Source organism: Helianthus annuus, chromosome 8 (assembly GCF_002127325.2).
Source record: "Helianthus annuus cultivar XRQ/B chromosome 8, HanXRQr2.0-SUNRISE, whole genome shotgun sequence".
NCBI lineage: Eukaryota > Viridiplantae > Streptophyta > Magnoliopsida > Asterales > Asteraceae > Helianthus > Helianthus annuus.
Genome location: NC_035440.2, coordinates 158,900,142 through 158,914,831, shown reverse-complemented (window position 1 = coordinate 158,914,831; position 14,690 = coordinate 158,900,142).

Below are 14,690 nucleotides of genomic sequence, written 5' to 3'. Positions count from 1 at the left end.
CTTTAAAACGCGATAAAACGCTAGATAACATACCCGGTAGTCAATAAAATACATGTTTTTAATGTATTATATATATATATATATATATATATGCGTGTGTGTGTGTGTGTGTGTATATATATATATATATATAGGGGATGGATCATGAGAAAACTAGTTTAAATGAGAAAACCAAAAAACTAACTAAAAAGCCAAAAAAAAACATGCCAATTTTTTTTTATTTTTTATAAAAAAATCCCAGCTTTTTATGCATGGAAAAAAAATTTCAAAAAAAAAAAAATTAAAAAAAAAACGTTTTTGGTTGTATTGCACATGTGCACTATTACGGATATAGTGCACATCTGTAGTACATGTGTAGTACACATATAATCACATATACTGCACATGTGCGGTACAACAAAATTTTTTTTTTTAAATTTTTTTCTAGGCATAAAAACTAGCGATTTTTTATTAAAACTTGTAAAAAAAAAATTGGTATGTTTTTTAGCTTTTTTTTTGGCTTTTTTAGTTAGTTTATATGGAGAGGTTCATGCGAGAACCACCTTTATTGCGAGAACCAATGTAAATACAACCTAAAATAGCTAAAAAAACCTAAAAATAAACCTAACCCCTACCCCTCCCCCCCCCCCTCAAAAAAAAACCCTAACCCCCCCCCCCCAAGCTAAATGCTAAAAAAAAATTTAGTAGCCAAACAAAAAAATTTTTTGGCTACTAAAAGTAGCGATTTTTTTATAAAAAATATTAAACAAAAAATTTGTGTTTTTTTTAGGTATTTTTGGTTGTGTTCACATTGGTTCTCGCGGTTCTCGCAATAAAGGGTGGTTTCTAACGGATCCTTCCCCTATATATATATATATATATATAGAATTGCGCTAAAATGAGAACCACCTCGACTTGTAAGAACCGTGAGAACTTTTTGATCTGGGGCGAGGTGGACCAAATTTATTTTTTCATAAAAGTAGATGCGTGTATTATAAACACATTTAAAAAAAAAATTAAAAATGCCGTGTGTGTAGTTTTGAGCACCGCAAGTTTGTGTTTACGGGTACCGTAAATTATCCGGTAAGATTTACGGTACCCGTAAACACAAACTTATGGTGCTCAAAACTACACACACCACATTTTTTTTTTGAATTTTTTTACAAATGTGTTTATAATACACACATCTACGTTTATGAAAAAAATTTTTGGTCCACCTCGCCCCGTACGGTGTAGTTCTCACGGTTCTTACAACTCGAGGTGGTTCTCATTTTAGCGGTCCCCTATATATATATATATCGAAGAATACTAAAAAAGTGGGGAACAGTGGGGAATCGACTCAAACAAACTCCGATTGGACTCATTCCAGCGGCATTGGAACTGGCTCGTCATACCCTAACTAAGATCTCTTAACCCTAAATCGTAAATCCTAAACTCTAAACCCTAAATGAAGGGGTATGGTCCCAAAAAGCCGCGCAAACCTCGGTTGAGGTTGCGCGTGAGACCATACTCCTTATTTTAATAAACTTCTTACTGAGAGCCTCGCGCGACCTACACCACTTTCCGATTTGTGCGGCGCGAGGCGTAGCCCACAAGAAGCTCAGATATCAGCACTTAGCATAAAATAATGGAACACATGGACATACTAACCCCGCGCGGGTTAGTTAGATGCCCAACAAGAACCACACAGGAGGGGAGCGCAAGGCTACCTCCGGTGGTACACAAGGTACAAGTGGCAGTGAAAGGAGCCAATGAGCGTCCAGCAGGCTCTGGTCAATCGTGCGCCACGATCGCCTGACGAGAAGTACATAAGGACGCCTACGTGGCACCAATCAGAGGACGGAGACAACTGTCCCACGATCTCCACTTGTCTGCTGATGGCAGAAGAACAGCAAGGCCGGCAACAATGACACGTGGCTCCAATCAAGGTGCGCCAGCACCGAAGAACGTCTAGAAGCCACTAAACGGTCGACACCAGCAAGGAAAAGAGCATATCCGTTATGTTGTCCATTTCCGGCCCAAGGCCCATCAGCCCATATCCTCTTACACCTCTCCGGCTATAAATAGAGACCTCATTCCACAGGTTAAACATTCTATTCCCTCTACTCTCACTCTTAGCACTTAATTATCCTCTCAAAGCAGTCGCTTATTCTCACGCCGGAGCCTGGTTAAGAGGGAAACCCCCACATTCCCCTCTTAACAAGTAACGGTGTTCTGTTTTGCAGGATTATACATCAAGTCGGAGCTCAAATATTCATTAGAAGATTAACCACTATGACAGGAACATAAACCAAACCGATTAGTAACCTTAATCAGTTCAGTGTTTCTTCATTCGCGCCCACCGGTTTTTTCTATAACCAACTTCATCTTCTTTTATTTGAGCCTTTGACATCTTTCCTTCCTTCGACCATGGCTGGTCAGGGAATCATTCCAGAGTTTGGCTTCGGAGCCAACTCTAACGCGGCGTTGGGTGAAGGAGTCCAGAGCTTCCAAGCCCAACAAATCGAAGAAATTGGTGAAGTCGACGGAACCAATACTGGGGGCCCGCGCGGGAGCATCATTCACATCACTCAAGTGGTCACCCCAGGGAACAACGGAGAAGGACCTTCGAACCCAGCGCCAGCTCAGAATGTTTCGGCATTATTAGGCTTACCAGAAGGCGAAACCCCAGCCTCATGGTATGCCAAGAAAATCGCCACCATCAATGCAGCGTACCAGTCGCTGATTGGGCAACAAGCAGTTTTGACGGCAGAACCGTCCTTAGTGACTCCCCCAAGTCAAGGGGCGCGCCAGATGCCCCCACCGCCCAATCTCCAAGGCAGAATAAACAGGCCTCCCCCTACCAGACGTTTGAGCGTACACGACACGCGCGACACAAGAGGGGAAACGGATAGTTATTACGACTATCCATCAACCCTTCAACGAGGCCCTGTTCACAGCCGGCTCACGCCGCGCAACATGAACAACGAATGGGAAGAAACAGACCCGAACGATCCGACTTGGGTAGATGACGAGGGTTCGTCAGTCTTTAACCGCTTGCCGAAAAACCACGAGTACTTCAAGCCGAGACAGCACATAGGGTACACAGAAGAAGCTGAAAGAGATTTCCGCCTGGCATACCGACCAGCGGAAGCTGCGGAACACTCCAAGTTCATCCCGAAAATTGCACTTGCGCCGCTTTCACGAGAGAAGCTACCCCCGACTGTCGGGAAATTCAACGGATTGACTGATCTAGATGATCACGTCAGAACATTCACAAGTGTAGGCTGCATGGGAGGTTGGAACATGCCCAAGTGGTGTCACTTGTTTATTCAAACTCTTACCGGGGCGGCTCGCGCCTGGTTCGATACCTTCCGCCTGGGAAGATTAAATCGTGGGTAGATTTCAAGACGCAGTTTTTGAGCTACTTCAGCCAACAATGTCGCTACCAGCGCGACACAGCCGAAGTAGAAGATATTTGGCGAAGAGATGGTAAAGGTCTGGAGGACTTCATCACCCGTTTTAATAAGGAATGTTTGGAGATAGGCGGCGTCAGTGAACAACTCATGCGTTGTCACTTCAAGAAGGCCATCCGCTGTGATAGTCTCATCAGAACTATCACAGGTAAAGATGGAATGCCAAAGGAGTTGGATAAGCTCATGGACGCAGCGAAGATCGTGGCACAAACAGAAGAATCCCTGAGTGGGTACAAATCCGGTTATGATGCTAAAGAGAACCACTCATCTCATCACTACTCAAGGGATTACTCGCGCGATTATAGCAGACACGAGAAAAGGAAGAGATACTCCGACTGGAGTTCAAGATCAAGCGAGGACAAGAGCAGGCGTTGGGAGGAAACTCGCGCAGCAAGCGACAAAGCACGATACACGAAGTCAGACAAAGAGGACCACCAAGAAAGAAAGTGGACTCGGCTAACCAAGACACCCCTAGAAGTCCTCAACACAGAGAAATTGGATCTCAAAGATCCACTACCAATGCGTAGCAAGAAAGGCCAAGATCCCAACCTGTTTTGCGAATTTCACAAAGACGCAGGCCACTTGACTAACGACTGCATCCAACTGCGCATAGAAATCGAGAAAGCTCTGAAGAGTGGCAAGCTGGACCACCTCCTGAAGAGTGTGCGCAAGGACATCAAGAAGATACAGAGAAATGGGTGATCGCTGGTCTCGCCACATCACCTATCAAGAATAAACACCGGAAAACCACCGTGCTTGACGGCAGTCAGCGTTCAGGTGGCTTAATACCGTGAAGAATCAAAATTCCACCACACTAGACAGCAGTCAGTGTCACCAGGTGGTGTGCGCAAGAAAAACATGTATTCAACTATTGCGGTAAACAGGGGCTACACGCCTAACAAATTGCTAATACAAGCACTCTTTACATGTTGAATTCTTATTCTCTACAGTATTTCCTAGTTACAAATGCATGTTAAACTTTTGATTAGCATGAAAACACTTCAGTAAATAATGAGCTACAACGTAAGCCTTCAAGGTTCTTCGCAAACATAGTGCAAGACCGGGCAACTACACTCAGCAAAAAGAGTCACACTTACGTTCATTCGCGCTAACTTAACCAAAGTTTCTAGCCACAGTGCAACTATTGTAACTAGAAAAGCGAAAGGCAAAATGAAAAAGATCATATTTCAAAAGCGCAAAAGCGCAACCATTACAAAACGTACTCAGTCATACGTGCGCGACTGCGCAAGAAGTTACATTTAAAAGAAAGCACAAATTACAAGGCACAAAGCCTATCGACAAAGCCTATTCGAGTTCATCATGTTGATCACCATCATCATCGCCATCATCATCGTTCCCACCATCGTCATCACCATTCCCACCATCATCGCCAGCTGGTTCCTCATCATCTGATAACTCCACAGTCACTGGTGGATCGAGAATGGTCTTGAGATGCTGGCACCAGTCGTCTTTCTTTAGAGCTTCCACAACCAAATCCATTACAGGTAAAGTAAGGTTGTCATAGGCATCCTCAGCACGTGTCAGCGCGACATTAGCCTGGTCGGTCACCGAGCAATGGCTCACATCAAACTCTTGTCCGATCATCTCATCAACATGTTGGGCACATTCCAGATAGCCTCCCCGATGACCCACCGCGCACGCAGCATCTGTAAGAGCAGCGACAGCGCGATCCAGCTCGCCAGCATTGAGGATAGAGTTGGCAACCTATAACGAGAACTGCGTATTAAAGGCAACCCTTAGCAAATTAAGCTTATAAGTGCAAACCTACCAGCACTACTCCACAATTGCGCATCCACTCGGCCTCAGAGACAAGTGTATCAACGATACCTTGCGCCTCAGAGTAGTTAGTCGGCGCTACATTATTGCGCGCCTCTTCTACAGTGGCAGCCTTAACTTTCTCCGCTTCAAGGTCGATCTCCAAGGACTCGCATCTATCAATCTGGTCATTCAGGCGACGTTTAAGCTCAGCAATCTCGACATCCTTAGCATGCAGATCCTTATCTTTGCTAGACATTTGCGCCTTCACATCAGCCAACTCAACCTGAAAAGAGAAAAGACTTAGGCTTTTTCGTAAACAGCATAGAAAGAAAGAAAGTGGTAAGCTAACCTCAATCTGCTGCTTGGCAGCCTTCTCAGCCTGCGCATCTTCAACCTTCACTGTCAGCTCAGCAATTTTAGCTTGAAGATCAACAATCTTGTTCCGAGCCGCGAAGGCGCGCTCATTATCCCTCTCACATATACGCTTGAACTCGGCCTTCTCCTTGGCCAGTTGCTGTTCAGCTGCTTGAAGTTTATTTTTAAGGCCCTCGCGCCCCCATTCCTCGGCCTTCTTATCCGCATCAAACTTGGCCTTCTCCTCATCAAAGGCAGCTTTGGACTTTTCAAAGTCGGCGATACGTTTCAACATCCGTTCGCGATAGCCCTCCCAATTTGCCCGCTCCCTAACCATCGTTCGCCACTCACGAACTATCTGATGATTAGCGGCGCGAGCATAGGCTTCTCCAAGCACGAAAGTTCGATACAACATTTCATGGGTCTTCGCCCTCTGCCGGTTAACCTCACCAGGAGTAAACGAGTTTAAGAACCAATCACGGCAGGGCCCGAATTCCTGAAATGTGTCTTTTTGCTTCAAACTCCAGGGAGCTTGGTGTGGAGCATCACCGCGTTCTTCCTCGGTGTAACTCTTATAATATATATCACCGACGGTATCCTTCGCCCCAATGACATTTGGGTTATAGCCCCCAGCTCCACCAGAGCTCGCGCCACTGGAAGTATACCGACTCGACCCCTTGGAAGTAAGTATCTTTGAACGGTCATGGGTCTCAACATGCGCGGGGTGGGTAGTTTTGATGACTTCAGGCTCTTGCCTCCTCTCAGAACCCCTAACGACCTCAGACTCTTGAACATTGACAGGCTTTTCCATAGCCTTCTTCTGTTCTTGCTCCCTCTCCAACTCAAAGGCTCTCTTCTTCGCCTCTTCGGCCCTCTTCTCCTCTTCAACCTTCTTCTTTTTCTCCTCCTCAGTTTTTTTCTTCTTATCCTCCTCAGCTTTCTTCTTTTTCTCTTCCTCCTTCTTACGACGTTCCTCAGCCTTCCGCTGCGCCTCAACAGCCTTCGCCGCGTCTTGTTCAGCAACACTCTTCTCTCTAGCAGACTCACTATCAGCAGTCTGAGAAGACTTGATAGTAATCTTCGGCCTCTTCGGCTCTGGCTCAGTAAACTTGACACCCTTCTCAGGGGTCTTCTTCTTGATCTCTGCAAAAAATAAAACAAGTAATTAAGCAAGGAACATAACTAAAGGGAGAGAAATCAAGAGCTTACCAGGAGAGAACTTGTACAGAGAGCGCATGTTGCTCGTTTTCCCAACCAAGGGCATCACACCAACAATCGGCGCAGAGGCCACACCAGCTGTGGTCTCGCTCCTAGCTCTCTTTCTGCCGACCAACTGGGCAGCAACATCTTCTTCTTCTTCAGCTTCCTCTTCTTCATGCACCGAAGGGGTCGCGCCAGCATCAGGGTTACGAGAACCCGCGCTTCCAGAGCTCCTTGAGCTACCCGCTCCAGTCTTTGTCTCAGCTGTGCGCGATAAGCCTTCAAGTGAGTCACTTATTATCACATAATCGTTTAAGTCACTCTGTCGAAGGAGAAGAGTACCTTTAACAGCGGTAGCGGTTGCGCGACTACTACCAGCCCCCTTGCTGGTCACCTCCGGATCCACGCTAACTGTTTTCTTCTTCTTCAGGGGTTTTTTCTTCTTCTCTTCCGGGTCAATCCCCAGGTCGCGCAACACACCTGCAAAGATGTTAGACCACGAACTTAGCTCGCCGTTGGAAGACCCTACAGACTCCTCGCTGGAAAGATAGACAACCTCTTTCCCAGCAAAAGTCACAGAGCGCAAAGGACGAGGTTTAGGAAATTGCGCACCTTCAGTCGCGGTAGGCGGCGTGGTAAAAGCATCAGCAACAGGATACATAAAATTGCCTCTTATTTGTTCGTACCAGCTCTCCTCATCCTCGTGCAATGGGCGCACGCCCATAGACCCACCAAACGTAGCGAAGGCCGCTTGATATAGTTGCGCCTCTACACGTCAAAATACATAAGTAACAATAAAACAAAATACTTGAAAAAAAAGGGAAAAGTAAGAAGATAACTGACCTTGGTCACCAATCTTCAAAACTGGCACCTCCTTGCTGTTTGGTGACCACCGGTCACTCATCCGCGCCGCCACCAGCACGTTTTCCCCAAATACCCGATTCGGGGTAGGGGTTAACTGTTGATACCAACGTGCATTCTTGGGGATCGGAAGATCTTCCTTCAACACTGCATCAGTCCAGTCCCTGAAGGGCATGGCAATCGGAAGTACCTCTTCCCGAATGAAGAAGAATTTGGGTTTCCAGTCGTGGAAGCTCTTTGGAGGGTTTAACAAGATCTTCTTTGCAGCACCACGGCAGGCAAAGGAGAAGAAACCCATCGTTCGTTGCAGTTGGTAGAAAGCCCGGAATTTCTCCACAGTCGGCTCGATGCCATGAGATCGGCATAAAAACTCAAAGTGACGAACCCTAACCATCCCAGGAGGGCTCATCTGGGAAAGATGAAAATTGTAGTGATGCAATATGTTTCCCATAAAGTTAGTCGCCGGTAACCTAAAGTTACCTTGGAGGAAGAAGTCTTCGTACAAGGTAATGTAACCCGGCGGAGCATCGGCTGCAGTCTGGCCCTGAGCCGGATACCGAGCATCCCATTCCGGTGGAAACCGGAAACTCCGAACAATTTGTTCAAATAGTCCAAGATCCCACTTGAGAACGGGAACAGGACCCTCCTCGGTAGAAACAGCCTCCTGGTGCTCCTCAGTCATTGTAATGAGAGTCACAAGTTTCTGAAGAAAACTTGGAAGATTTGAAGAAAAAACTTTGAAGATTTGAAGAATCACTTGAAGATTTGAAGAAAATCTTGAAGATTCAAAGAGAAACGAGAGAATTGGAAAGCAAAGAAGAGAAGTGAGAACCTCTCACCTCTCTTCGGATATATATACCCATCGCATTTAATGCGATGGGTAAGCGTGCCGCTTTCGCCGCTAGGCTAACCAACGAGAGGCTGCCACGTCAAGCGGAAAAGCAGGGGTGACGGTTACCACGCGCGCGTGGGCCTCACTCTCCTGACACGAAGTGCAACCATCGCAGTCGGCATGATGACATCCGTGCCAGGGGTCAACTCAGACGTCGCACTCAACGACTTATCCTGCCAACTTGCCAGAGTTCAAATTTCGAAGTTTCCCGCCATAAAATTACAAGTAACTTGAGGCAAAAGTTACCAGGGCCGCGCAAGCTAACATCGCCTTAGCAACACTTCGCGCCCGATCAGATAACCAATGAACCATTTGGAACCTGCCTTGATAAGCTGCGCAGTTGGAAACAACAATTTTTACACGCGCCACACCAACCAAGATCAAGAGAGCATTCCCCTTCTACTTTTATTTTTCTAAGTCCAGAGCTCCAACCACTTGCGTTGCGCATGGTGCAGCACTGGACTGGGGGGACTTGAAGGGTATGGTCCCAAAAAGCCGCGCAAACCTCGGTTGAGGTTGCGCGTCAGACCATACTCCTTATTTTAATAAACTTCTTACTGAGAGCCTATGCGACCTACACCACTTTCCGATTTGTGCGGCGCGAGGCGTAGCCCACAAGAAGCTCAGATATCAGCACTTAGCATAAAATAATGGAACACATGGACATACTAACCCCGCGCGGGTTAGTTAGATGCCCAACAAGAACCACAGAGGAGGGGAGCGCAAGGCTACCTCCGGTGGTACACAAGGTACAAGTGGCAGTGAAAGGAGCCAATGAGCGTCCAGCAGGCTCTGGTCAATCGTGCGCCACGATCGCCTGACGAGAAGTACATAAGGACGCCTACGTGGCACCAATCAGAGGACGGAGACAACTGTCCCACGATCTCCACTTGTCTGCTGATGGCAGAAGAACAGCAAGGCCGGCAACAATAACACGTGGCTCCAATCAAGGTGCGCCAGCACCGAAGAACGTCTAGAAGCCACTAAACGGTCGACACCAGCAAGGAAAAGAGCATATCCGTTATGTTGTCCATTTCCGGCCCAAGGCCCATCAACCCATATCCTCTTACACCTCTCCGGCTATAAATAGAGACCTCATTCCACAGGTTAAACATTCTATTCCCTCTACTCTCACTCTTAGCACTTAATTATCCTCTCAAAGCAGTCACTTATTCTCACGCCGGAGCCTGGTTAAGAGGGAAACCCCCACATTCCCCTCTTAACGAGTAACGGTGTTCTGTTTTGCAGGATTATGCATCAAGTCGGAGCTCAAATATTCATTAGAAGATTAACCACTATGACAGGAACATAAACCAAACCGATTAGTAACCTTAATCAGTTCAGTGTTTCTTCACTAAAGCTAAACAATAAGGCTAAAACTTAAGCTAACCCGTAAAATCTAAACTACATACCTTAAAAGCTAAACCCTAAATACTAATGATTAATCATAAAACCAAACCCTAAGCAAAACCCTAATATAAGACCCTAAAAGCCAAACACTAATATATTTAGGGTTTAGGGGTTAAGATTTAGGGTTAAGAGATCCTAGTTAACGTTCTCCAATATATATATATATATATTGTGTATCTATATGTGTAACATGAGAGTGCATATAAAGGTGGCGGCACATATGGTGCCCACCTCTTTCTTGAAATGTGAAATTAGGACAAGTGAAATAATCTTATCAAACGAAGATCACTAAATACCACCAACTCTTCAAAACCATCAAAACTCAATTCCCATTTTCTCCATTTGATACATCTCGGCCGAACACCCACATACACACACTTCAAAAATTTCAAACTCATTTCTTTGAAGATCATGGCCATTTCAAGTTAGTTTCAAGCTTGTTTAAAGATTTAAAGGTGAATACAAGGTGATTTCATGAAGGAACAAGCTTATAATCATCAAAGAATCTCATCATAAACTCATATTTGTTCTTGAATGGTATAAAACTATATTCACTTTTAAACTTATTTCTTGATGATGATGATGATTAGCATGATTCTCAAATACTTGGATTCTCACAATTCTTGTAAACAAAACAACAAATGATTTTTATAAAAATAAAATTGAGAACATATGTGTGCATATGTAGGAGCCGTAGGTGTGTGTGTGTATGGATTGGAGTTTGTGTTTTGAGTTTTGATTAAAAATGTTCTTGAAAGATGATTGTTTGAATGATCAAAGTGATATACACATGAAAACATGTATGATTAAAGTGATCATGGTGTCTTGAATTACTTGAAATAACACTAAATGTATGTGTGTTTGTTTGTATATATGGCTGAAATATGAAGACATGTGTGGTAATGTTTGTGTTTTGATTGTTAGTTAATTTTTTTTATTTATAAGAATCTTGGAAAGCATGCATGTTCAATCAAAAGGATTATCATAAAGGATACACACAAATCAGAATATAAACTTACAAAAATAATGTTATATGATGTGTTTTGATGTTATAATATTATGTCATAAACTTGGTAGCTTTGCATGTTGTACATGTAGCTTAAAAAGTAGTAAAATGTGTGAAATTGCAAGATTTATGTGTCATACATAAGACCTGCACTATCATGAGTAAAATTACTATTTTAATCAGTAGATAATATGTGTTATGTTAAAATATCAAGTCGTGATGATTTGGGATGATAACGGTAAAGTTCGGTACAAGACTATGCATTAAAAACGGTAAAAATCGGCTTTTAAAGTGATTTTTGCACACTTGTTTTAAATCAAATTATAAACTAATATTTTTATAATAAATATAAGTATTTTAACTTATATTAAGTATACTTGGTGTTTGGTTAGTCATACGTGACATCTGACGCCCGGAAACATTACCAAAAAAACGTTAGAATACGCATATTTCAACGTACGCGAAAATGGATGTTCAAGGGTGAACTTTTTGTGTTAAAAAGTGATATGTGAATATGAATATGAATAATATGATTTGTTAAGTGAATACATGATGATATTAATTGAAACTATGTTTAGGCGTTTGTGCGATAAAAAATGTAAACTAGATAAAAAATTACATTATATGTATAAATTGTGATGAACATGAAAATAATGCTTAGGCTAACTTGATGAGCTATTTGGCCTTTAAGTGTTTAAGAATAATAAATATGAGAAATGATGTAATAGGTGAAGTACAATGTATGTCAAATATGTCCATACTTGTGCATATATATTACCAAGCGCAAATCATAGCTATATTGTAAATAAGTAGACATACATATATATATATATATATATATAGAGAGAGAGAGAGAGAGAGAGTAGGAGTTGGGTGGAAAGTCTATTTTTCCTAGAAAGTCTTAAAATCAGTCAAATCGCAAAAGTCAAATCGCAAAAGTCTTAATATGTATATATATGAACATATATATATATATATATATATATATATATATAGAGAGAGAGAGAGAGAGAGAGAGAGTAGGAGTTGGGTGGAAAGTCTATTTTTCCTAGAAAGTCTACGAAGGAATAAGAATTGGACATGTGTCATTGAGGGATTTTAAGTAGAAGGGCTATCATGTAATTTCACATTTTAATTTTATTTTTGGAATGTATCTTCATTAACTAAAATTCCATGATTTTCGGAATTTTTATTATTTTCGAATTCAAATCTGGAAGTTAATGTGTTCATTAACTAAAATTCCATGTCACATTACATCGCATATTCCATTGTTCAGAATATTACTGGAATTTATCAGCATGTTCTTGGTGCTGTGTTTTAACAGTTTACAGGGCTAAAGCCAATTTTTTTATAGATCCCACAATATAAAGATGGTAAAACACAGGGTATGAATCTGATTGCTGTTAAAACACAACTGTATGAATCTGAATGCTAAAACACAACTGTATGAATCTGATTGCTGTTAAAACACAACTGTATGAATCTGAAAGCTAAAACACAAGTGTATGAATCTGCTTGCTGTTAAACACAACTGTATGAATCTGTTTGCTGTTAAAACACAACTGTATGAATCTGAATGCTAAAACACAACTGTATGAATCTGCTTGCTGTTAAAACACATCTGTATGAATCTGGATGCTAAAACACAACTGTATGAATTTGAATGCTAAAACACAACTGTATGAATCTGCTTGCTGTTAAAACACATCTGTATGAATCTGCTTGCTGTTAAAACACAACTGTATGAATCTGTTTCCTGTTAAAACACATCTGTATGAATCTGAATGCTAAAACACAACTGTATGAATCTGCTTGCTGTTAAAACACATCTGTATGAATCTGAATGCTAAAACACAACTGTATGAATCTGCTTGCTGTTAAAACACATCTGTATGAATCTACTTGCTGTTAAAACACAACTGTATGAATCTGCTTGCTGTTAAAACACATCTGTATGAATCTGGATGCTAAACCACAACTGTATGAATCTACTTGCTGCTAAAACACAACTGTATTAATTTGCTTGCTGTTAAAACACATCGTCAAGAAAACGGAGATGATAAGAACAATATTTGAATGGTGATGATGAACTCGGAGATGGTGGAGATGGAGAAGTGTTTTAATTTGATCCGGTGCTCTCCATCGTTTCTAAAGTTATCTTCTTCCATGATTGTAGTTATTTTTGGTAGGGATTGGGGTTTCCAAGATGGGTTTGGAGAGAGAGGGAAAATCGCTTGAATTTAGGATCTGGGCGGTTATCTAATAGATTTAAAACACGGCCATTGACAAAATTGCCCATACTCATTTAGAACAATCAATTAATTAAACTCAAATATTACAAGATTGCCATTGATTTAATCTCAACCCTTAAACACACCAATCGGATGGACCCGATCGCTTCCTAGACTTTCTAGGAAAAACACATTTTCCGTGCGAACCCTACTCTATATATATATATATATATGAACATAGGGTAATGCTAGACAAAAAACCCTCAAATTCTTAGAAAACTCTGGAAACCCAAATCTCCCCCCATTTTTACCCAACCTCCCGACATTTTTTTTTTGAAAAAAATTACACATGTAATATACATGTTTTAGAGTGTTTTGGGCCAAAAAAAACAAAAAAGCGCCGAAGGGATTTAAAAAAAAAAAATAAACAAAATTCAGTGCCTAACATGTGTTAGACAAAAATGCTAACATGTGTTAGACAAAAATGCTCAAAGTTGCTGAATTTTTTTTTTTTTAAATTATCCCTTCGGCGCTTTTTTGATTTTTTTGGCCCAAAACTCTTAAAAACATGTATATTACATGTGTTATTTTTTTCAAAAAAAAAAAAAAAATGTCGGGAGGTTGGGTTTTCTAGGGTTTTTTATATAGATAGGGTTTTCTATCTAGCTCTACCCTATGAACATATATACATATATATATATATATATATGTATATATATATATGGAGAGGATCTTGAGAAAACTACATATAAATGAGAAAATTAGAAAACTAACTAAAAAAGCTAAAAAAACCAAATTTTTTTTTACAATTTTTTATAAAAAATTCGCTATTTTTTATATATAAAAAAATTTCAAAAAAAAAATAAAAAGACTTGTATTGCACATGTGCATTATATGTGTAGTACAATGTGCATTAGATGCTTAAAATTAGCTTTTTGAGTCTAGCTTAGCTTTTAGGGTTAGTTTTTTTTTTTTTTTTTTTTTTTGAGGTTTAGGATTATGATTAGGTTTTTGGGTGTGGGGGTAGGGGGGTTTAGGTTTTTGGGGGTGGGGGTCAGGGGGTTTAGGTTTTTTCGGGTTTATGTTTAAGGTTTAGTTTTAGGTTATCCAGGAGGGGGGTGGGGGGGGGGGTTTAAGTTTTTTTTTTTTGGGGGGGGGGGGGTTTAGGTTTTTGAGGGGTGGGGGTGGCTAAGCTTTTTGTGGGAGGGTGAATTTAGGTTTTTGGGGGGTGGGGGTGGGGTAGTTTAGGTTTTTGGGGGGTGTCGGTGGGGGGTGGGTTAGGTTTTTGAGTGGTTTAGGCTTTCCGTATTAGTGCACATGTGCAGTACAACAAAATTTTTTTTTTTTGAAAATTTTTTTCCATACATAAAAAATAGCATTTTTTTATAAAAAATTGGTATGTTTTTTAGGCTTTTTTATTTAGTTTTTTGGTTTTCTCATTTAAAATAGTTTTCTCATCATCCATCCCATATATATATATATATATATATGTATATATATATATGTATATATATACATATATA